We start from the raw sequence: 25531 nt of genomic DNA on the forward strand, positions 1-25531 counted from the left end.
AAAAGGGACACAGTCTTCCAGCTGATGGCGAAACTCGAGTCGCACCACATTACTTCTGCCTCATGGACAAATTCATGTTGTTACTCCTATGAACAGAGGAAGTGAAATATTCCTTGATATTAAAAAAGACCCAAGCCGCTAATAATAATAACAACACAAACCTATGGAAACACTTTCCTCCTCATTCATTACTGCTGCACTGCTTGTTGTACATCACATACATAGTGTAGACAGATAATAGCAGGCTTCCCCCTCCATACATACATAGTGTAGACAGATAATAGCAGGCTTCCCCCTCCATACATACATAGTGTAGACAGATAATAGCAGGCTTCCCCCTCCATACATACATAGTGTAGACAGATAATAGCAGGCTTCCCCCTCCATACATACATAGTGTAGACAGATAATAGCAGGCTTCCCCCTCCATACATACATAGTATAGACAGATAATAGCAGGCTTCCCCCTCCATACATACATAGTGTAGACAGATAATAGCAGGCTTCCCCCTCCATACATACATAGTGTAGACAGATAATAGCAGGCTTCCCCCTCCATACATACATAGTGTAGACAGATAATAGCAGGCTTCCCCCTCCATACATACATAGTATAGACAGATAATAGCAGGCTTCCCCCTCCATACATACATAGTATAGACAGATAATAGCAGGCTTTCCCCTCCATACATACATAGTTCCATTTACTGAGGAAGTAGGTTCAGCATACACACTGACATTCTGAAGTTTATAACGTATTCCCAGCTACATGTTAGGGTGGAATGTTCCATTTGTCAACAGTAAGATCAGAGTTATGTTATTGTAGACAGAGAGGTTATACTGACAAGCACTTTCCCCCAACTAGAGACCGGTTCCATTTGTCAACAGTAAGGTCAGAGATATGTTATTGTTGACAGAGAGGTTATACTGACAAGGAAGAGGGAACAAAATCAATAGATAACAGACAAAAGAAGCTATGGAAAGATAAAACATTGACATAATAGTGTGTTAAAGTAACCACTGTGAAATACACAGAACATAATAAAAAGTATTAAACAAAACACATATAGTATATACGGTGAGTGAAGTGAGAAGATAAAACATACGGATAAAGCACAAGCTGTGTAGAGAAAAACAGCCTCAGGCTACCCAGCCGTGAAATAGGAACTAGTGCTGAGGATAGAGTAAAATAGGACCAAAACAATCATTAACCAGAAGATAGGATATAGTGAGTAAATAAATAAACATAAGAAGGATAGACATCACAAAGAATTAAATCAAAAGGAAAAGAAGATAGCAAGGAGGATTTAATCAATTATAGCTAAGCTGTAGACAATCGATAAAATGAATACAACACCAGTAGAGATATTAGGGACTAGACACCCCCTAAGTAAAGAGGAGATAATAAAATCTCTATGAAATGGGAAAAACACACAAGAAAATTAAACACCAAATGGCCTGCAGTGGGAACATTGGATGTCTCTGTGTGTGAGGAAATGGAAACTCTGATAAAGAACTGTAAACCCAAGGACAAGAAACAAAAAAGGAAAAATAAATGAGAAAGAGAAAATGAAATACTGAAAATGTTTAATACATTTATTTGTTATACCACATTACCACCAGGTGGATACCACTGGAACGTCCTGCCCCAGAACTCACACGCGCCACATTCCAACCAAGTGCCCTGTTCGCAAACAGCCAGGTGGCCCCGTAATCAACTAACTATTTCTAAAAGTATTCTAAAACTATATAAATAACATATCTGTTGGTTAGGAACACTGTGTCTGGTGAGTGTGATAGTAGTATTCCTGACCTTCCTGTCACCCGGTGTGTTTGGAAATGTACCTTCCCGTCGCTCCCCCCTACTGTTGGTTTAATGTCCTGCTTTATCCAATGTAGGTAATAGTTGCTGCACCTCGCCCCAATGTTTATTGGGTTGTCTCTCGTACACACTGTCCTCCTATTCCCTGCCTAACTATCTCTGTGTCTATAATACATGCACCTGACTTAGGCTACAATATGCTATTCTGTCTCAGTGTCACAGAGTGCATTCGGGAGTTTTGCTTGCTAGGACTGACTAATTCACCATGTCTGTCAGGGGTATGTGCTACATTTCTCCCTCCCAATGTAAACACTAAGTTATACCTGCAATAGGGTTGGGAAAGTGATCCATAGTGCTACCACTCGTCTCTGTAAGTGCTGGGAGTGCATATTCCTATGTGGGATATGAAACACTGCGAGGTATGCCTTGCAAAGTAATGAGTGAAAGACAGGTGTAGGGGTAGAGATGAATAGTCAATGTAACAACATGGCACTGAACTGTGAGAACGGCTGTTGAGCTTTTTATTCATATTCTTTGTCATCACCATAGTGCATACATGCTGTACAGTGAATGTGTAATGCTTTGAAATGAACCTCAGGTCTTGGTAGCTAGCGGTGGAGTCCATGTCTTGAGGGCTGGCTGTGGTCCCTGGCCGCATAAGGCTATGGGGGGGACCAAGTCCAGGGTGGACCAGTGTCTTTCCACTTGTGGGTGTAGTGTGAATAGGATGGTAATATTCTCTTTTACCCTTATCGTATCTATACTTTGCTTACTCTTCTCCTCTCCACGTTGACTTGACAGGGGATTGTGATGCGTGATGGAGCAGCTGCCCTGGTTCAATGTGAACATGTCTCACGGGATAATCGTACAAACTTTTCACTCTCGGGGAGACGTAGCACGCCATGATGGCTAATAGGGCGTCGAGATGGTGGTAGTGCGTTAACGGCACATACATGGGTCCGGTGAAGAGACTGTCCCTTGGGCCTATCGTCACATGGCCGCCTTCGGCGCTGCCGGCTCTCACGTTCACACGGTCCAGCTTTTCCTTCTCGTAATCTGTCAGGGTCCTGTCCTTCAAGAGGAGGCAGTCGTACCAGCCTGCCATAGCCTTAGTGAAAGTGCAGTCTGTGGTATCCTGAGGTGTTCGATGGAGTTACGAGGATAGGGGCTAAGCTTAGGTTGTCCTAAGAGTTTGATTAGAGAGCAAAGAGAGTTGCTGTCAGAGAGCTTTTCAGAGGTTGGCAATGGCTCTGTTGAAACCTATCTAACCAACGTGGTGTTCTTTTTGTGTGTCAGGCTAATGGACTGATATTACCCCCTGAGTGTGTGAGGACTGGAGGCGCTAAGTGTATCTCAGCAAACTGCCTGTAGACTCGGGCCTCTCTGGGATCGGTTTATGTGGTATTGACAGATGTGTGCTTATGTACCGAGTGCCATTTGCATGTGTGCATATACACACTTCAGTGGACTGTGTAAATGGTGTCCTTCTTGTGCAACAGGGCAGGGTTCTCTATCTATACGTGCCTTTGATTACATCTAAGTCGCTACTATGGCAGATGGGGACCCTGGAAACCATTCTTTCTACACATCATATTCAACGGTCGACTCAGCCGAAAGCGCTGATACCATTTCAACTCAGGAGTCGTATCTACAGGACGGCGATGTGTGTGTGTGTGTGTGCTTTATCAAATGGTTTAAGCTTATTCATTGCTTTCAATGTGTCTGTTTACTGTTACCTGCTGGGAGTCTGGTGTTTGCTGCACTATTTATTCCCTTCCGGAGACACTGATGCCTCACACACACACACACACACACACACACACACACACACACACACACACACACACACACACACACACACACACACACACACACACACACACACACACACACACACACACACACACACACACACACATAGCAAACTAGGTTACTGATTAGAAGATGGCCTATGTGGGGAGAAGACAATTCGACTCACTCCGTGTCTCTAAGTAAAGGAAATATGGCAACTGGCCTCAGAAGTGGTGGGGTTCCGTCTCTAAAGAGCAGCTAATATCATCCCTAAATAGACCCGAAGTCACTGTAGAAGCTATTGCCATCACGGCCTACTCTGGTGAGATGCAGGGAGGTGGGGGGGCTTTCAACGGGCAGTTCCCCAAGGTCATCAAAGCACATTGAAGTTATACAGGACCTAATAAAGATGGAAGACGAATACCCCAAGCCAGCTGCAGCGATCTGTTATATGGATGAAGAGGAATGTGGATACCTCTTTGAAATTGTAACAGCAAAAGGACAACCATACAAGGTCACGTTTGATAATTCGGGGTTTGTGCTTGATACAGATATACACTTTAACTCAATGACAAGTTTGCTGGACCATATGACAACGGTTGTAAAAGTGTCCTTTGTACTAAGACCCTTTCCTACAGCACAGGACCTGTGCATGAGCACGATGGATGTAACAAGAGGGAGAAGGAGGAGACCAGTGGAGACAAGTGGCGATCAACCCAGTCTCAAACGGTCCATACAGACTAGCCCCTATGACCAACCCTCCAGTTAGTCACTTCTATTATAGGTTGCTCAATCTATGTCAATACAATACAAACCTGTTATGTTTAATAACATGAATGTATTCATAAGCTATGAACCACACCTAGTTTAATTAAATATATCCCAACCATCCCCCTTTTCTCTGGGTGTGGAACTTCAAACCCACACATAAGGAAAGCCAAATACTTCACACGAGATAAAAAGATAGAAAAAACAAAGCAAGCGTTTTTCTTCTCCCCCCTGTTCCTTTTCCGAGGTCGTGTTATCAACTCTGCCCTGCTCATTCAGAAAGTGATTATGGCTGGGCCTGCTCATTCAGCCGTGTCTGTATTATCTAACACGAGTCCCTTCATGGCACAATATCTTGGTTATTCATCTGTGGACTGTTACTCAACCGCTCGTGTGTATTCAACCTAGGGGTGCTTAGCAACCCATTTACCACTTAGCATAATGTGGCTCTCTCTCTCTCTCTTCCAGCTCTGGGGTATTCATCCAAGCAAGCCTTGGATGAATCCCAAGCAAGCCTTGGATAAACCCAACCCCCGGGTGTTTACCCAACCAACTATCACAGGAAAGCAGTTAAATAGCAAGGTCTGTTCCTAGGATATGAACACACTTAGCCTGTCTCAGCACTGGGAAGAACAGCAAGTGTCTATTGGAAATGGCTGGAATGGAAGTGACATATGGAAACTGGCCTCTATTGGATAGATCATGGCTTTCATTTGTAGAGTCACTGGGTGACAACTGGTGGGGTTCTGTGTCTGAGCAACAAATGACCCGATGTGAATGCTGGAGCTTTTGCCATATCGGAATACTGTGGAGCGGTGCCCGGAGGAGTGTGTTCATGTATGATGAAGACAGATGATTATGTTATTATCTCATTCGCCATATATGTCATAGGAGGCCGTTACAAATGTACCGACTTCCTAAAATGGGAATACAGTCAACCTGCAAACATTATAGAGGACATGATTGCAAAATACCCAGGAGGGTACCTGATGGCTAGACCGAGATCCATACCTGGTGGTCAAAGTGAGTTCCCTTGCATATGTGTAGTGGAAGAGATGCATACCATGATACAGTCACTAAAGAGTGCATGGTGGGGACTGTCTTTTGGGCAGTCACCAAATGGAAGGTCCTCAGGGTAATGTGAGCACACTGCCTTGTTAAACAACCTAAAAAGTATGCAAATGGAAAAAAGCTATCCTGCTGCAGCAATATGTTACATGGATGAACACTGCTCTGGATACCTCTTTGACATTGTAACAGGGAAAGGCAAGGGACACAAAGTGATGTTCGACAGGTCTGGGTTTCGATATGGGGCCAATCTACACTTCTCAAATATACGAGAGTTGATGGACCACATGACAAGTGCTAAGAATGTACTTTTTGTGCCACGACCTTCCCCTTAAAGTGAGTGGAGACAATGACAAGGATGGACTATGATCAAAGGACACAAGAGGGTCCGATGTGCTCAGCACAAGGCTATAGATATGAATAGTGAACTCTTTTCATAACATACTAAGCTATTGTATAATTATTGTATAATGCCATTCCAGCTAGCATTGAGTTTGTCTTCACATGAATAAACCAAATGAATGATCAGTCAGGGAGATGTGTCTTGTGCCTTTATTCAATATATTTGTGAAACATTACTGTATAACATAGTCCACCTGTACATATCACACAATTGCTGTTAACCTATACACATGTCGAACCATAGTAAAAGTTATACCAATCCTTTAACTTCTTTGGGCTAGGGGGCAGTATTTTCACATCCGGATAAAAAACGTACCCGATTTAATCTGGTTACGACTCCTGCCCAGTAACTAGAATATGCATATAATTATTGGCTTTGGATAGAAAACACCCTAAAGTTTCTAAAACTGTTTGAATGGTGTCTGTGAGTATAACAGAACTCCTATGGCAGGCAAAAACCTGAGAAGGTTTCATGCAGGAAGTGGCCTGTCTGACAAGGTGTTGTTGTTCTTGCTTCTGTGTATTGAAGAGTCAGGATCTTAGCTGTAACGTGACATTTCCTAGGCCTCCAATAGGCTCTCAGAGCCCGGGAAAAACCTGAACGATGACGAGGCAGCCTCAGGCTGAAACACATTATCGCCTTTTCCAAGTGGCCCATCAGAGGACAATGGAATTAGGCGCGTGCCCGATTCGACCCCGTGCAGTATTTTCCTTCGGCTGTTTAGCTAATTGCAGATTCCCGGTCGGAATATTATCGCTTTTTTACGAGAATAATGGCATAAAAATTGATTTTAAACAGCGGTTGACATGCTTCGAAGTACGGTAATGGAATATTTAGAATTTTTTTGTCACGAAATGCGCCATGCGCACGACCGTTATTTACCATTTCGGATAGTGTCTAGAACTCACGAACAAAACAACGCTGTTTGGATATAACGATGGATTATTTGGGACCAAACCAACATTTGTTATTGAAGTAGAAGTCCTGGGAGTGCATTCTGACGAAGAACAGGAAAGGTAAGACCATTTTTGTTATAGTAAATGGGATTTTGGTGAAGGCTAAACTTGCCGGGTGTCTAAATAGCTAGCCCTGTGATGCCGGGCTATCTACTCAGAATATTGCAAAATGTGCTTCATCCGAAAAGCTATTTTAAAATCGGACATATCGAGTGCATAGAGGAGTAATGTATCTATAATTCTTAAAATAATTGTTATGCTTTTTGTGAACGTTTATCGTGAGTAATTTAGTAAATTGTTAGTAAATTCCCCGGAAGTTTGCGGGGGTATGCTTTTTCTGAACGTCACATGCTAATGTAAAAAGCTGTTTTTTGATATAAATATGAACTTGATTGAACAAAAAATGCATGTTTTGTATAACATAATGTCCTAGGTGTGTCATCTGATGAAGATCATCAAAGGTTAGTGCTGCATTTAGCTGTCTTCTGGGTTTTTGTGACATTATATGCTAGCTTGAAAAATGGGTGTCTGATTATTTCTGGCTGTGTACTCTGCTGACATAATCTAATGTTTTGCTTTCGCTGTAAAGCCTTTTTGAAATCGGACAGTGTGGTTAGATAAAGGAGAGTCTTGTCTTTAAAATGCTGTGAAATAGTCATATGTTTGAAAAATTGAAGTAATAGCATTTCAAAGGTTTTGAAAATCGCGCCACAGGATTCAACTGGCTAAAAATGTACAGTCGAGGTCTTGGCCATCTCCTGAGTGACTCTGTGGAGAATCCCAAGGTCGTCAAGGCAGGCAGATCGCAAAAGAGCTAGGACATTTCTGAGAGCATCATAGTCCTTGTCAGTGCTGAGGTGATGAGAAGGTATGCAGACGTAACTGTCTGCACACTGGGGAAAAGAAAAGGATGATATTCCACTGGGTCCCATGATAACCCTGGCAAGACCTATTGTTGAACACCTGTGCGGCATGTGAATTGAAACTCCCCTCGGGCAGAAGCAACTAGAATGTCTAAAGCTCCTTTTGCGCTGTCCGATGCCCAGAGACTGTTTGACATCATGAAGGCTAAGACATTGATGAGAGCCTGCCTGTTGTCGTCATCATACACAGATAGGGTTCGATTGAAAGGAACTGTGTCTGTGCCAGCTATCTTGATACAGGAGCCACCGTTAATGTCAACGTTCCACTGGGATGAACGTTTAGATGGATCGTTAGTCAGGACCCTTGTCTTGTTGTCATTGAGGACAGTGAACTTGGCTGGTATTTTGTCGAAGGTGCCTTGCTTGTATGCTTAACACTGGAGTTGGCTACCTTCAAGCGATCCAGCGTTTGTTGACTAAAGTGCTTGTTCTTTGCTGATTTGATGAGACTGCTCCAAGGAAATAACCCGGCTGCCATCTTGGACGAGATGAGTTGCGATGCTTTGCACGCTAACAGGTCTCTGAGGATGGCTTCCTTGCGCGAGAACATGTGGTTCATGCAGTATTTCCAGTCCTTGTACAGTGTTCTCACTGTGATGGTGTCGCTCGACGCAGACCCGTAGCCCTGTACGTGGACCAGTGTCGTAGAGACAGCAGAGAACCCAGAGTCCAGCTTCAAGGTTATAACATCGTCCACTCTGTAAGAGGTGAGGAAGGGGCTAGCTCGATGTAAGTCTAACCACTGCCCGACATCGTCCAGGATCGGTTCCCTCTCCAGGTATAAGATTACATCTCCGGCCTTGAGCTGGTGCCAGGGAGAGGTTGAAAAGCAGGATACCATGTCAGTCTCCAGTTTGACACAGTCTCCCCTCATCACGCAGGATATGAAGGTGTCCGTCACGGCAGAATCACAAGGGGAGCGCATACTTTTGAAGGCCGACAGCCCCCTGACCTTTACGTAAATCGAAGACAGAGCACCCTTGTCGTCTAGGTTGTGACTGGGAGCCACGTAGGTCTCCTTAGCTACGTGACAGTAGACCCAGCAACTGTTTTCATACTCCAACTTGACTCTCCTGTCTTTAACGAAGGGCCCTGTTATGTCCGCAACTTCTTCGGACCCAGGGACTCCTGCCACAAAGATGGGATATCCTTCCTTGGTGAATGTTCCTTTCGGGTCTCTGACTACATTTCTGTGTGTGTTACCTCTGCATATCATGTACATCCTCCCGAGAGTGTCCTCAACCAAGGCAGTGTGCAAGTAGTCCAGAGAGGCAGGCACCTGGGAGCCAGCCCTCTTAACCTGTTGGGGATAGGGGGCAGTATTGACACGGCTGGATAAAAAACGTACCCGATTTAATCTGGTTACTACTCCTGCCCAGTAACTAGAATATGCATATAAGTATTGGCTTTGGATAGAAAACACCCTAAAGTTTCTAAAACTGTTTGAATGGTGTCTGTGAGTATAACAGAACTCATATGGCAGGCAAAAACCTGAGAGGATTCTATATGGGAAGTGGCCTGTCTGACAAGTTGTTGTTCATCTGGGCTCTTTTTATTGAAGACTGAGGATCTTTGCTCTAACGTGACACTTCCTACGGCTCCCATAGGCTCTCAGAGCCCGGGAAAAAGCTGAACGATATCGAGGCAGCCTCTGGCTGAAACACATTATCGCTTTTGGCAAGTGGCCGATCAGAGTACTATGGGCTTAGGCGTGTGCCCGAGTCGACCTCATGCTTTATTTTCTTTCATCTGTTTACCTAAATGCAGATTCCCGGTCGGAATATGTTCGCTTTTTTTACGAGAAAAATGGCATAAAAATGGATTTTAAACAGCGGTTGACATGCTTCGAAGTACGGTAATGGAATATTTAGAATTTTTTTGTCACGAAATGCGCCATGCTCGTAACCCTTATTTACCCTTTCGGATAGTGTCTTGAACGCACGAACAAAACGCCGATATTTGAACATAACTATGGATTATTTGGGACCAAACCAACATTTGTTATTGAAGTAGAAGTCCTGGGAGTGCATTCTGACGAAGAACACCAAAGGTAATAACATTTTTCTTATAGTAAATCTGACTTTGGTGAGTGCTAAACTGGCTGGGTGTCTAAATAGCGAGCCCGTGATGCCTGGGCTATGTACTTAGAATATTGCAAAATGTGCTTTCACCAAAAAGCTATTTTAAAATCGGACATATCGAGTGCATAGAGGAGGTCTGTATCTATAATTCTTAAAATAATTGTTATGCTTTTTGTGAACGTTTATCGTGAGTAATTTAGTAAAATGTTAGCGAATTCCCCGGAAGTTTGCGGGGGGTATGCTAGTTCTGAACGTCACATGCTAATGTAAAAAGCTGGTTTTTGATATAAATATGAACTTTATTGAACAAAACATGCATGTATTGTATAACATAATGTCCTAGGGTTGTCATCTGATGAAGATCATCAAAGGTGAGTGTTGCATTTAGCTGTCTTCTGGGTTTTGGTGACATTATATGCTGGCTTGAAAAATGGGTGTCTGATTATTTCTGGCTTGGTACTCTGCTGACATAATCTAATGTTTTGCTTTCGTTGTAAAGCCTTTTTGAAATCGGACAGTGTGGTTAGATTAACGAGAGTCTTGTCTTTAAATAGCTGTAAAATAGTCATATGTTTGAGAAATTGAAGTAATAGGATTTTTAAGGTTTTGAAAATCGCGCCACAGGCTGCAAGTGGCTGTTAGAGGATATGTTTGAGAAATTGAAGTAATAGCATTTCTAAGGTATTTGAATAACGCGCCACAGGATTCCACTGGCTGTTACGTAGGCGGGACGAAATCGTCCCACCTACGTAACAGCCAGTGGAATCCTGTGGCCCTAGAGAAGTTAAATAGCAAGGTCTGTTCCTAGGATATGAACACACTTAGCCTGTCTCAGCACGGGGAAGAACAGCAAGTGTCTATTGGAAATGGCTGGAATGTAGAGTCACTGGGTGACAACTGGTGGGGTTCTGTGTCTGAGCAACAAAGTACATCTTTTCTGAATAGACCCGATGTGAATGCTGGAGCTTTTGCCATATCGGAATACTGTGGAGCGGTGCCCGGAGGAGTGTGTTCATGTATGATGAAGACAGATGATTATGTTATTATCTCATTCGGCATATATGTCATAGGAGGTCGTTACAAATGTACCGACTTCCTAAAATGTGAATACAGTCAACCTGCAAACATTATAGAGGACATTATTGCAAAATACCCAGGAGGGTACCTGATGGCTAGACCGAGATCCATACCTGGTGGTCAAAGTGAGTTCCCTTGCATACGTGTAGTGGAAGAGATGCATGCCATGATACAGTCACTAAGGAGTGCATGGTGGGGACTGTCTTTTGGGCAGTCACCAAATGGAAGGTCCTCAGGGTCATGTGAGCACACTGCCTTGTTAAACAACCTAAAAAGTATGCAAATGGAAAAAGCAATCCTGCTGCAGCAATATGTTACATGGATGAACACTGCTCTGGATACCTCTTTGACATTGTAACAGGGAAAGGAAAGGGATACAAAGTGATGTTCGACAGGTCTGGGTTTTGATGTGGGGCCAATCTACACTTCTCCAATATACGAGAGTTGATGGACTACATGACAAGGGCTAAAAATGTACAGTCGAGGTCTTGGAAGGCTCGCGGGCTTGCCATTGCCATCTCCTGAGTGACTCTGTGGAGAATCCCAAGGTCGTCAAGGCAGGCAGATCGCAAAAGAGCTAGGACATTTCTGAGAGCATCATAGTCCTTGTCAGTGTTGAGGTGATGAGAAGGTATGCAGACGTAACTGTCTGCACACTGGGGAAAAGAAAAGGATGATATTCCACTGGGTCGCATGATAACCCTGGCAAGACCTATTGTTGAACACAGGCCGCATGTGAATTGAAACTCCCCTCGGGCAGAAGCAACTAGAATGTCTAAAGCTCCTTTTGCGCTGTCCGATGCCCAGAGACTGTTTGACATCATGAAGGCTAAGACATTGATGAGAGCCTGCCTGTTGTCGTCATCATACACAGATAGGGTTCGATTGAAAGGAACTGTGTCTGTGCCAGCTATCTTGATACAGGAGCCACCGTTAATTTACATTTACATTTAAGACATTTAGCAGACGCTCTTATCCAGAGTGACTTACAAATTGGTGCATTCACCTTATAATATCCAGTGGAACAACCACTTTACAATAGTGCATCTAAATCGTTTAAGGGGGGGGGGGGGGGGTAGAAGGATTACTTTATCCTATCCCAGGTATTCCTTAGAGGTGGGGTTTCAGGTGTCTCCGGAAGGTGGTGATTGACTCCGCTGTCCTGGCGTCGTGAGGGAGCTTGTTCCACCATTGGGGTGCCAGAGCAGCGAACAGTTTTGACTGGGCTGAGCGGGAACTGTGCTTCCTCAGAGGTAGTGATGCGAGCAGGCCAGAGGTGGATGAACGCAGTGCCCTTCTTTGGGTGAAGGGCCTGATCAGAGCCTGAAGGTACGGAGGTGCCGTTCCCCTCACAGCTCCGTAGGCATGCACCATGGTCTTGTAGCGGATGCGAGCTTCAACTGGAAGCCAGTGGAGAGAGCGGAGGAGCGGGGTGACGTGAGAGAACTTGGGAAGGTTGAACACCAGACGGGCTGCGGCGTTCTGGAAGAGTTGTAGGGGTTTAGTGGCACAGGCAGGGAGCCCAGCCAACAGCGAGTTGCAGTAATCCAGGCGGGAGATGACAAGTGCCTGGATTAGGACCTGCGCCGCTTCCTGTGTGAGGCAGGGTCGTACTCTGCGAATGTTGTAGAGCATGAACCTACAGGATCGGGTAACCGCCTTGATGTTAGTGGAGAACGACAGGGTGTTGTCCAGGGTCACGCCGAGGCTCTTAGCACTCTGGGAGGAGGACACAAGGGAGTTGTCAACCGTGATGGCGAGATCATGGAACGGGCAGTCCTTCCCCGGGAGGAAGAGCAGCTCCGTCTTGCCGAGGTTCAGCTTGAGGTGGTGATCCGTCATCCACACTGATATGTCTGCCAGACATGCAGAGATGCGATTCGCCACCTGGTTGTCAGAAGGGGGAAAGGAGAAGATTAATTGTGTGTCGTCTGCATAGCAATGATAGGAGAGACCATGTGAGGATATGACAGAGCCAAGAGACTTGGTGTATAGCGAGAATAGGAGAGGGCCTAGAACAGAGCCCTGGGGGACACCAGTGGTGAGAGCACGTGGTGCGGAGACAGATTCTCGCCACGCCACCTGGTAGGAGCGACCTGTCAGGTAGGACGCAATCCAAGCGTGGGCCGCGCCGGAGATGCCCAGCTCGGAGAGGGTGGAGAGGAGGATCTGATGGTTCACAGTATCAAAGGCAGCAGATAGGTCTAGAAGGATGAGAGCAGAGGAGAGAGAGTTAGCTTTAGCAGTGCGGAGAGCCTCCGTGACACAGAGAAGAGCAGTCTCAGTTGAATGCCCAGTCTTGAAACCTGACTGATTAGGATCAAGAAGGTCATTCTGAGAGAGATAGCAAGAGAGCTGGCCAAGGACGGCACGTTCAAGAGTTTTGGAGAGAAAAGAAAGAAGGGATACTGGTCTGTAGTTGTTGACATCGGAGGGATCGAGTGTAGGTTTTTTCAGAAGGAGTGCAACTCTCGCTCTCTTGAAGATGGAAGGGACGTAGCCAGCGGTCAAGGATGAGTTGATGAGCGAGGTGAGGTAGGGGAGAAGGTCTCCGGAAATGGTCTGGAGAAGAGAGGAGGGGATAGGGTCAAGTGGGCAGGTTGTTGGGCGGCCGGCCGTCACAAGACGCGAGATTTCATCTGGAGAGAGAGGGGAGAAAGAGGTCAGAGCACAGGGTAGGGCAGTGTGAGCAGGACCAGCGGTGTCGTTTGACTTAGCAAACGAGGATCAGATGTCGTCAAACTTATTTTCAAAATGGTTGACGAAGTCATCCGCAGAGAGGGAGGAGGGGGGGGAGGGGGAGGAGGATTCAGGAGGGAGGAGAAGGTAGCAAAGAGCTTCCTAGGGTTAGAGGCAGATGCTTGGAATTTAGAGTGGTAGAAAGTGGCTTTAGCAGCAGAGACAGAAGAGGAAAATGTAGAGAGGAGGGAGTGAAAGGATGCCAGGTCCGCAGGGAGGCGAGTTTTCCTACATTTCCGCTCGGCTGCCCGGAGCCCTGTTAATGTCAACGTTCCACTGGGATGAACGTTTAGATGGATCGTTAGTCAGGACCCTTGTCTTGTTGTCATTGAGGACAGTGAACTTGGCTGGTATTTTGTCGAAGGTGCCTTGCTTGTATGTGGTAACTGTCATGTTGTCAATGATGAACAGAGTTGTCAATGATGAACCGTGCCACTTTACTATTAGATACCCCCTTTCCCTTTGTTTGCCTAGTCCAATGGTCATCATAATTTCCCTTTACGAGAGTGGTCTTCCTACACTTGGCGCAAGACGCAGATGATATCTTACGTAGAGTCTTGCACACATCAGGGTTGACAAAGGAACTGCTGCATACCACACAGCCCTGAGTCAACATCTCACTAAGGCCACACAGATCCTTTTGTGTGAACTCGCCAGGCTTAAGCTTTTCCAACAGCGACATCAAACTGCTTTCCAGCCGGAGTCCCTCCTTGGGATCCATAATGCACACCGTGATCATTCCGAGCAGGCAGCATACAGCGATGCACTTCCAACTCTTGAAGCGTAACAACCTAATGTCCAATGCACATTTAGAGAACAGCTTGGCAGCTACCAGTTTGACACTTTCATTCAGCACATGGATAGGTGACAGGGTACGGGACGTGTGTTCTCGAACATGTTCCAGGATGAGATACTTGCACAGTATACTGATCATGTTTTTACTGTGTGCGGGGAAAACGGATCCTTTCAATTTGGTAATTATCCACTTCTCGGCCTCTTCTATCCCTTGTACATCTGACAAGATGTACACGTTGAATCTGGAAGATTCTGTAACACATGCCTTGTTTACCCAGTCCCTGTGCTTGACAATTCCCTTTAGATTACAAATTGTGTTCACACTATGCATCTTAATCGAGAGCGATAGGCATGCAGCTCGGATGTTAGAGATGTTTGTCAGCAGCTGATACAGGTCCTCTCCGAGGTCTACACAGGTGGTTATGTATCGGTCCATGACATTCACAGCCGGCATAAAGACAGAGTGGTGCTTCTGGGTGTAGATCATGTCGACCGGTATCATGTTAGCAAACCAGCTAACGGCCGCTAACCGATGGTTCTGGTTGTCGGTGAAGGTATCATTGGTTAGCTCCTGTGGATTAGGGTGATCCACCCCTGTCTCGTTTGCAGTGTTTGTACTGTGCAGAGACAATTGGTCCACCAAGGCTCGCTCCAGTTCAACCTTACCCATCTCTGGCATACCAAAGTCTAATTTTGGAAATTTGAACACGTGGCGATCCAAAGGGGTGAACGGAGTGCAGTCTTGCTCGTACCTGAACAGCATACGGGGGACAAGGTGCTGTTTCCTCCTGGACTTGATCTGAGTAACTGTTGTTGTTGTTGCAGTTACAGTACAAGACTGTGCTTGTTGACAATATCCATTAAGGGGTTCCATTTCAATATCATCAGACCAGGTGATGTTGAGTGTAAGATCTAGTTCACATCCTCACCCTTTATAACCATTTTGGATATTTCATTTTACCAGTTGCATCAAGCAACGACTAGCCCTTCCGACCTCGAGCTACACAGCCGACCAAGCCTAATGGCAATAACCTCTGGTTCAGATAGACTTGTGAATGTCTGAGGGACGATGTGTGTTGCCTCAGGACTTGGAATTGTCCTTGTACTCTGTTAGTGTGTCAGGGGCTGTGACATAGCAACTACGGCTATTCCCCACTAGCAGTAGGAAATGATATGTACTCAATGGGACTACCAACACAGAAAGGAATAAAGACATGTCACAGGTCTACATTGAGTCACAATTTCTTTATTCATTGTACAAAGCATTGTATAAACTAACTTAAATGCATATACATGCCACAAATAACATAGGTGAACAGCATATCTGGTTCAATAAAGATTCAAAGGTTACACAGAACAAGTAAACAAATCATCTGTGAGGTTAGTTGTTAGTTACAAAACATGGTGCAAAATCACGCCTGGTTAAAGGGTTATCGGGCTCCCTTTTGTGATTGCAGCATTCCGTCATCGTCACACGGGACCATGGGATAGATTTTCCAATGATAGAGAATATGGAGCCCCTGAAGGTCTGCAGGGTTGTATAATCTGCGGCCGTGATATACATCCCGAGAGCCTATATGATGTTCACGGCAAGGTCCTTATTCTGACCCTTAAACCTCTCGACATTGTACATGTCCAGCCAGGTTTTCACATTTGTGTGTGCCGTGTTTCTTTCGAATATACAGGCCAAGCCATCGACGATTGCTTCCACCAGGTTCATATCGTCGATCTCATCCTGATGAAAGTGCTCAGGGTGATGGGGGTTCTTCTCATAATGGTGCTTGAATCCAATGTTTGCCATGGCTGACATGTCATCCGTGTTGTCAATATACAGCTTCTCCAGTGAGCATGCTTGCACTACTTCTTCGGTCTGGTTACCTCTGTAACGTTTGTTGAGCAGGATCCGTTTCTTCTTGTTTACAGCCGCGGCTTCCTTGTCCATGTGTACGGCCATGATACCAGAGTACGCAGCTGCTTCAATTGCACTTGTCTTGCTAGAGTCGTGACACGCAATGCTTCTCACATAGTAGCGATCGGCAAGCAGGTCCAGAGTGTCTTCACAAGTCCTGGTTGCTTGTTCTAGAGCTCTGGCAACCACAGCGCCGATCACGGTCACAAACATGTTGTGTGAGAGGAAGGCTTTGTGGTGTTCTCTCAAGGGGAGACTATTCACCAAGGCTTTCTCACATTCGGGCTCCAGACGTTGGCATCTGAAGCGGCGCACAGGACATGCACCAGTTTGACAGTGCCGTACTTGGTCGTAGGGATCTCAATCTTCACCTTATTGGCACGTGCTCTCGTTACGATGTCATGTACGAAGGAATTCATCGGGGCTGGCTTGTAGACATATTTGTTATGCTCGGGGATCAAGGGTAGCGGGTTCGGTGGTACACCAGTAACCTTAGCAGGGGCTCTGTTTCTGGCATTAGGAGGTTTAGCAGAAGCCATTCTATGTCTCCCGAGTGGAGTCCTAACAAGATGTAAATGTACAAGTCAGGGACGCAGGTGGTATCTTATGCAGGATACGGGAGTTGAAGCTAGCAAGGTTAATAAATAGAGATGAACCACACTATAGGTCCTATAGCCAGTGGGAAACTGGCTGCTGTCAGACGTGGTGATGTGTTTACAGGGGCAAACACATTAACATGGGCAAAAACATTAACATGGGATCCAATGTGTACTTTCCTCGCAACGGTGCAATTTGAAACAGAGAAACTGTGCACTTCATTGATGTAGCCCACTCTAGCCGACCTCTTACACTGGTAGGTTGCAGTGTGGTTGCACGTGTCACCATATATCATTAAGGTGTCTTTACTTGTTACGTTATGGGTAACCTTCATCCCTGACTGTATATTGAACCAGTCCTTCTATTTGGAGACATGGCCCCGTTGCTCGATGCGATATAACCTGTACATTATGTCCTCCTCTGTCAAGATAAGCCAGCTAGTGGTCATAAAGTGGTGAGGATTCGAGTTTGGACATACAAGTTGCAGAGGTGTAGCAGTGCGGTTGGGAAGAGCCTTAATCCTTGGGACTGAAGTGAAAGTAGTAGAAAGAGGCTCGGTGGTAACATCCTTGATCTTGGCCTCTGTGTGAGGTGTAAGGAAATTAAGGGCCGTGGCCATATCACCACTGGCATCCACAGTCTCAGTTGTAGTGCCAACATTCCAAGGTCAGGTTGTAAAGGCTGCATGTTTGGTTACTGCCATACTAGGCCTAATTGCTAGATACCCATATGTGTTGGGTAATGAAGTAGCAGAGACTGGTAGCTGATCCTCTGCAGACAGGATCGTGGCAGTTGATAGGGTAACAAGTAGATAGCTCAAGGGTATAGCTGACAATGCCATGGTTGTAACAACCAACACTGGAGATGATGTGGATACCTCAGACCCGTAATAGGCTAAATATGGATATACCCAATACCCCTCTAACTACTACTTTAGATATACAACCTAGTTTCTCTGACATATCAGTCTTTGGATGGAGCAATAACAAGATGGTCCGTTAACCTCTCTAGGCTAGGCGGGACGAATTCGTCCCACCTACGTAACAGCCACTGCTATCCTGTGGCGCGATTTTCAAAACCTTAAAAATCCTATTACTTCAATTTCTCAAACATATGACTATTTTACAGCCATTTAAAGACAAGACTCTCGTTAATCTAACCACACTGTCCGATTTCAAAAAGGCTTTACAACGAAAGCAAAACATTAGATTATGTCAGCAGAGTACCAAGCCAGAAATAATCAGACACCCATTTTTCAAGCCAGCATATAATGTCACCAAAACCCAGAAGACAGCTAAATGCAGCACTCACCTTTGATGATCTTCATCAGATGACAACCCTAGGACATTATGTTATACAATACATGCATGTTTTGTTCAATCAAGTTCATATTTATATCAAAAACCAGCTTTTTACATTAGCATGTGACGTTCAGAACTAGCATACCCCCCGCAAACTTCCGGGGAATTCGCTAACATTTTACTAAATTACTCACGATAAACGTTCACAAAAAGCATAACAATTATTTTAAGAATTATAGATACAGACCTCCTCTATGCACTCGATATGTCCGATTTTAAAATAGCTTTTTGGTGAAAGCACATTTTGCAATATTCTAAGTACATAGCCCAGGCATCACGGGCTCGCTATTTAGACACCCGGCAAGTTTAGCACTCACCATAATCATATTTACTATTATAAAAGTTTGATTACCTTTTGTTGTCTTCGTCAGAATACACACCCAGGACTGCTACTTCAATAACAAATGTTGGTTTGGTCCAAAATAATCCATCGTTATATCCGAATAGCGGCGTTTTGTTCGTGCGTTCCAGACACTATCCGAAATAGTAAAGAAGTGTCGCGCGCATGGCGCAATTCGTGACAATAAAATTCTAAGTATTCCATTACCGTACTTCGAAGCATGTCAACCGCTGTTTAAAATCAATTTTTACGACATTTTTCTCGTAGAAAAGCGATAATATTCCGACAGGGAATCTCCTTTTCGGCAAACAGAGGAAAAAATCCCAAAGGCGGGGGCGGTCGGGGTCACGCGCATAAGCCAGTGTCCCTTGATCGGCCACTTGAGAAAGGCGATAATGTGTTTCAGCCTGGGGCTGGGATGACGACATTCTGTTTTTTCCCGGGCTCTGAGCGCCTATGGACGACGTGGGAAGTGTCACGTTAGAGCAGAGATCCTTAGTAAATGATAGAGATGGAAAACAAGTTCAAGAAATGGTCAGACAGGCCACTTCCTGTAAAGGAATCTCTCAGGTTTTGACCTGCCATTTGAGTTCTGTTATACTCACAGACACCATTCAAACAGTTTTAGAAACTTTAGGGTGTTTTCTATCCATATGTAATAAGTATATGCATATTCTAGTTACTGGGTTGGAGTGGTAACCAGATTAAATCGGGTATGTTTTTTATCCAGCCGTGTCAATACTGCCCCCTATCCTAAACAGGTTAATCCAACTGAGCTTAATGATGAATCACTTAACCGTTTGGTAAAACTATAGATGTTAAACTGGTCTGTCTGCTATATAAGGATGTAGAGACCCTACAGTAATAAAATGTGTTTAAAGTAGAAACATGTAGATGACATGTATGATACATGGTAACATACATAATGAATACTGGTTATTGATCATTGATCCACATAGTGGAACCACAACAGGTCAGTGTTGTAGAACACGCTGTATTACTTCTACAACTAATAGAAGGACAGTAACTAAGGAGACGGGAGTAGAAACTAACGTGGCCATTGTTTCATCACAGGACAAAACATTCCAAGGATTCCAATGTACATAAGCAGGGGGGGCGTTACAGGTGCCCTAAAGGGACAAACTACAATATCAATATACAGTCACCGTATATAAGGGTTGTGCTCTTATTGTCTCTGTTGAGCAGTATCTGAGTATTCAATATATATGTTGTGTATATGATGTCAAAACCATTACATGTGACCATGTTGTCTGGACTGTCACACTCTGACCAGGTGAACTCGGGTATTTTGGGTCAGGGTGTGTCATGTTGGGTATTTTTCCTTGGTTTGTTTTCTATGTTTGCGTTATAGCCTGGTGTTAGCTCTATGTGGTTTATTTCTATGTTGGGTTCTGTCGATTCCCAATCAGAGACAGCTGTCGCTAGTTGTCTCTGATTGGGATCACATTTAAGTTCCTTTTTCCCCCACGCTGTTTGTGGGGTGTTGCCTCTTTGTGTTTTGAGCAGTTAACGTATCGGCATTTTCTTGGTTTTGTGTACGTGTTTATTTCAGTGTGAAGAATAAACATGTGTTCGCTCCCAGCTGCGCTTTGGTCCGCTTCCTCATCACCCGACGACGATCGTTACAGAACACCCCACCAAACCAGGACCAAGCAGCGGGAGGATAAGGAGCACGAGAGATGGGCTCGCGAGTGGAAGGAGTTCTGGACCTGGGAGGAGATCATGTCGGGGAAAGGACCCTGGCGGAAGGATTCCCAGGTCGAGGAGGTAATGCCAGCCGGTGGATGGAGTCGCAGGCGGCGGTCGAGGAGGCCCGGAAGACACCCCCAAGAAAATGTTTTGGGGGGGCTAATGGGGTGGTCCGGAAGGGCAGTATAAGAGCCCAGACCACTGCTCTCGTGGGGGATGACGGCGGAGGAGGAGACGAAGATGAGGCGGTTGATTGAAGCCAGTGGTGCGTGTTCCCAGTCCGGCCCGGCCCGTCCCTGCTCCCCGCACCAAGTCAGCGGTGCGTGTCCCCAGTCCGGCCCGGCCCGTTCCTGCTCCCCGCACCAAGCCAGTGGTGCGTGTTCCCAGTCCGGCCCGGCCCGTCCCTGCTCCCCGTACCAAGTCAGTGGTGCGTGTCCCCAGTCCGGCCCGGCCCGTTCCTGCTCCCCGCACCAAGCCAGTGGTGCGTGTTCCCAGTCCGGCCTGGCCCGTCCCTGCTCGCCGCACCAAGTCAGTGGTGCCTATCCCCAGTCTGGCCCGGCCCGTTCCTGCTCCCCGCACCAAGCCAGTGGTGCGTGTTCCCAGTCCGGCCCGGCCCGTCCCTGCTCCCCGCACCAAGCCAGTGGTGCGTGTTCCCAGTCCGGCCCGGCCCGTCCCTGCTCCCCGCACCAGGTCAGTGGTGCGTGTCCCCAGTCCTGTCCGGCCCATCCCTGTTCCCCGCACCAAGCCCACGGTGCGTGTCCACAGTCCTGTCCGGCCCGTTCCTGTTCCCCGCACCAAGCCCACGGTGCGTGTCCATAGTCCTGTCCGGCCCGTTCCTGTTCCCCGCACCAAGCCCACGGTGCATGTCCACAGTCCTGTTCAGCCCGTTCCTGCTCCCCGCACCAAGCCAGTGGTGCGTGTTCCCAGTCCGGCCCGGCCCGTTCCTGCTGCCCGCACCAAGCCAGTGGTGCGTGTTCCCAGTCCGGCACGGCCCGTGTCCGGTCCACCGGTGCCCAATCTTGTTCCGGTCGACGGCTCAGCTCCGGAGCCTGAGCATGCCGCTCCACAGTGGTCCAGCCCGGGCCAGAGGGGTAGGGCTAAGGTGGAGGCGGGGGAAAGAACACGCCCGGGGCCAGAGCCTCCACCGAGGGTGAGGCGCCCACCCGGGTCCCCCCCCTAATAGACTTAAGTTTGATTTCACAGAAGTGTGATTGACTTGGAGTTACATTGTGTTGTTTAAGTGTTCCCTTTATTTTTTTGAGCAGTGTATATATATATAAATTTAATTTTCATACATTTGCAAAATATTCTAAAAATCTGTTTTGCTTTGTCATTATGGGGTAGTGTGACGTCATTATGGGGTAGTGTGACGTCATTATGGGGTAGTGTGACGTCATTATGGGGTAGTGTGACGTCATTATGGGGTAGTGTGATGTCATTATGGGGTAGTGTGTAGATTGATGAGGAAAATTATTTATTTAATCAATTTTAGAATAAGGCTGTAACGTAACAAAATGTGGAAAAAGGGAAGGGGTCTGAATACTTTCCGAATGCACTGTATGTATGTTAATAGAATTTGTTCTCCCCAATAGTAAAGTTTGTCCAACTATTTTTTTTCGATACCTCTAAATACCATCTTATTAGATGGAGACATTTCCCCCCATTAGTTTGGGATTGAGACCTGCAGTCATCTTGATTTCAGACCACTTTGGAGACATATACATACAGGAGTGAAACCTTACTCCTGCTCTGACTGTGGAAAGAGTTTCTCTCTACTGGAAAACTTAAAAAGACATGAACATATACACACGGGAGAGAAGCCTTAGTCCTGCTCTGACTGTGGAAAGAGTTTCTCTCGACTGGCCCAGTTAAAAAGACACCAAGGTAATCAGAAAGGAGAGAAGCCTTATCACTGATCTGACTGTAGATTTAGTTTTTTATCAACAGCTGAACTAAAAGGGTCATCAGAGAACACACAGAGGAGAGAAGCCTTACTTCTTCTCTTAATGTGGCAAGAGTTTCTCCCTATTGGGCAATGTAAAAACACACCAACGGATACACACTTGAGAGAAGCCTCATCACTGCACTGACTGTGAGAAGAGATTCTACAGATTGGTGTCTTTTTAAATGGCCCAATGTATACATAAAGGAGAGAAGTCTCATCAGTTTTCTCAGACCAGCTAAGATTAGTCACTCCACTTAATTCTCATCCCATAAAATAATTGTCAACTTTGAATTGGATCAAATGAAGAAAGCGTAGAACACTCTTGTAATCCTGTTGTTTTCACTGTGAGAACCGTGCAGAAAAAAGGGAGCATTCTAGAATGTTAGTCTCTCTTCTCTTTACTGATCAGCACCTTGTTGATATTGACATCTTGGATTTGCAATGATGGTTGAATATCCTCTGTGAGGCGTCTCACAATGGAGTCTGATGGTTGACTGGGTGGTACTGCTTCCCTCTGCAGTTTTCTGTGGGAATGAGCTTGTAGACACAACATATACTGAGTGTACAAACCATTAAGGACACCTGCTCTTTCCATAACATAGACTTTCTGTACAACACTTTGTGACATCGGCTGATGTCAAAAGGGTTTATAAATACATTTGTTGATGATGATAATGATGATGATATTAACAAACTTACCAAGTGACCTGTGATGAAATCTATTGTAGAATAAATGGAACCTGGATCCATTTCATTCTATTAACATGGTTGATGTGTGTTATAGCAGTAATGGGGTTAAACTGATATTAAAATGACAACTCCATAGGTGGTACCAGGTCAGGGGAGTTCATCTCTGCTCCCAGCATCCCTGGGACAGTACTGATCAACATAGCTGACCTGATGCAGAGGTGGACCAGTGATGTTTTCCTCTCAGTGGTGAGACTTGCCCTTCCATTTGAAACACCTTTACCTGAGATCGTACAAGACGTTACAGGCTTATTGCATGTGGAAACAGACCTGCGTTCAAATACTATTTAAAATAATGTTGAATACTTAATAAGCAGTGGTTGATTGAGATTGTTGAAATGGAATCAATGGAAATGTACTAAAAGTACAAACATCGAAAACATTTCTTGCTCAGTTAGTCCCTCCCTGTTTCAGTTGATTTTCTTCAGTTTGGTGCCTAGTGAATATGACTCAGGTCTCCGTGGAAACATCAATGTAAATTCACCTTTGATTTTTACTCCTCACTTTCCCTTTCAGGTCCATAGGGTTTTACTGCCCCCTGCTGGAGACTGGAGCACACTGCAGTCCCTGGCTTTCTTTGTGCAGCTGGACGAGGAGGCCTTCATCACCTGTTGTGATGGGTCCAACAAATATCCCCAGGTGAAGGCAGGGTCCTATCTCATCCAACACGTCAATGACTTTTATAGGAGGGAGGGAGCATTTCCAATGTTAAGCTATGGAATGAACTGTACATTTTATGGTGAATTTTAATACAGATTTACTTTAATACAATAATTCCTTGAATGTAATTAGTTTGTGTATTGTAATTATGTTATTGAAACAGAATAAGTCAGTAATGTGAGAATAAATAAGTCCAGTCCAACCATTATCTCTCTCCTCTTTCACATCCCTCTATCATCTCTCCATGGGGGAGTACAACCATTACCTCTCTCCTCTTTCACATCCCTCTATCATCTCTCCATGGGGGATTACAACAATTACCTCTCTCCTCTTTCACATCCCTCTATCATCTCTCCATGGGAGAGTACAACCATTACCTCTCTCCTCTTTCACATCCCTCTATCATCTCTCCATGGGGGCGTCCCAATAATCTCTCCTTCCTCCTGAAGTGTAGCTTTCCTTCTCTACTCCTCACAAATGTAAAAGCATTGGATTGGTGTTGACATGGGGTAGAGGGAGTTTACATATACCAGTCATTTCCTTTTAAATACATGAAGGGAAGTGGACAAGTTCACACTTAGAGAGAAAGGAGATAATTGGGACACATCCCATGTGTTCTGATAACTACAGGAATGAAACCATATTGAGGTTGTCTGCTATCTGAGAGAGAGAGAGGGAGAGAGAACATCAGGTAAAGTTGTGGAGATGAGGGAATATGTGATCAGAACCCCTCCAGTCTGGTTAACCACAGTTAGGTCCAGTATGGACTATCAATACAAAGTCACCATTTAGAATGTGACCCAGTTCAATGAGAGGAAGTCTGAACAGAACTGGGGGATGTCAGACATGAAGATGCCTAAACACAACTGGAATATTCACCCACACCACTAGCTCACCTCCACACAATCCATTTACAAGTTAAAGACACACCTTGGAATAAATACAAAGGAAAACTATTACTAGATGAAGTTTAGTGTTGTATTTTTTATTTCCCATCACCATAAATCATATTTAATCACTGAACAGTAGCAGACCTAACTTCATCTGTTCCTGACTCTGGATAGTGGATTAAAAAGACCATCAATCTCCAATGATATTAAAGTACTATTCTGAACATTACTGATATACTGAGTGGCAAGTCAAGATATCTGCTGGTTTTATTGTTTGGTCAATATCACCACCTGCTGGACAGGTTTAATGTTGCTGGACTGAGCAGTATGGGAGGATGAAAGATGACACATTTAGGGCCGGTTTCCTGGACATCTACATTGAACATTGTTTTTTCACACTTAATCTGTTCCATGTCCAGGAAACCAGTCCATATAGTTTAGTTACTATCTGTTCCATGTCCAGGAAACCAGTCCATATAGTTTAGTTACTATCTGTTCCATGTCCAGGAAACCAGTCCATATAGTTTAGTTACTATCTGTTCAAAGCCACTATGGAAAACTTGACCAATTGAGAAAACATATCAATGGTTCTGAATGACAACCAATATACATCAACACCATACATCATGATTCATGGAAATGTACAAGATTAAAACATTGTAGATAAAACAGAGTAGAATGAATCATCACATCTGGGGACCATCACCACCAGCATGACTAGTATCTATGTGGACCCTACTACAGTTTAACCAGCTCAGCTATAGACTACACCAGCATGACTAGTATCTATGTGGACCCTACTACAGTTTAACCAGCTCAGCTATAGACTACACCAGCATGACTAGTATCTATGTGGACCCTACTACAGTTTAACCAGCTCAGCTATAGACTACACCAGCATGACTAGTATCTATGTGGACCCTACTACAGTTTAACCAGCTCAGCTATA

At 45.1% G+C, this 25531-nt stretch overlaps 1 long non-coding RNA gene across 1 annotated transcript; it reads left to right on the forward strand.

Moving 5' to 3' along the window:
* Positions 1 to 22895: 22895 nt before the first annotated feature.
* Positions 22896 to 23897, forward strand: LOC145863065 (uncharacterized). The gene is made up of 2 exons (XR_014382397.1): positions 22896 to 23221; positions 23549 to 23897. It is a non-coding gene; the product is annotated as an uncharacterized LOC145863065 (long non-coding RNA).
* Positions 23898 to 25531: the final 1634 nt, after the last annotated feature.

This window comes from Salmo salar, chromosome 23, assembly GCF_965601325.2.
Source record: "Salmo salar chromosome 23, fSalSal1, whole genome shotgun sequence".
NCBI lineage: Eukaryota > Metazoa > Chordata > Actinopteri > Salmoniformes > Salmonidae > Salmo > Salmo salar.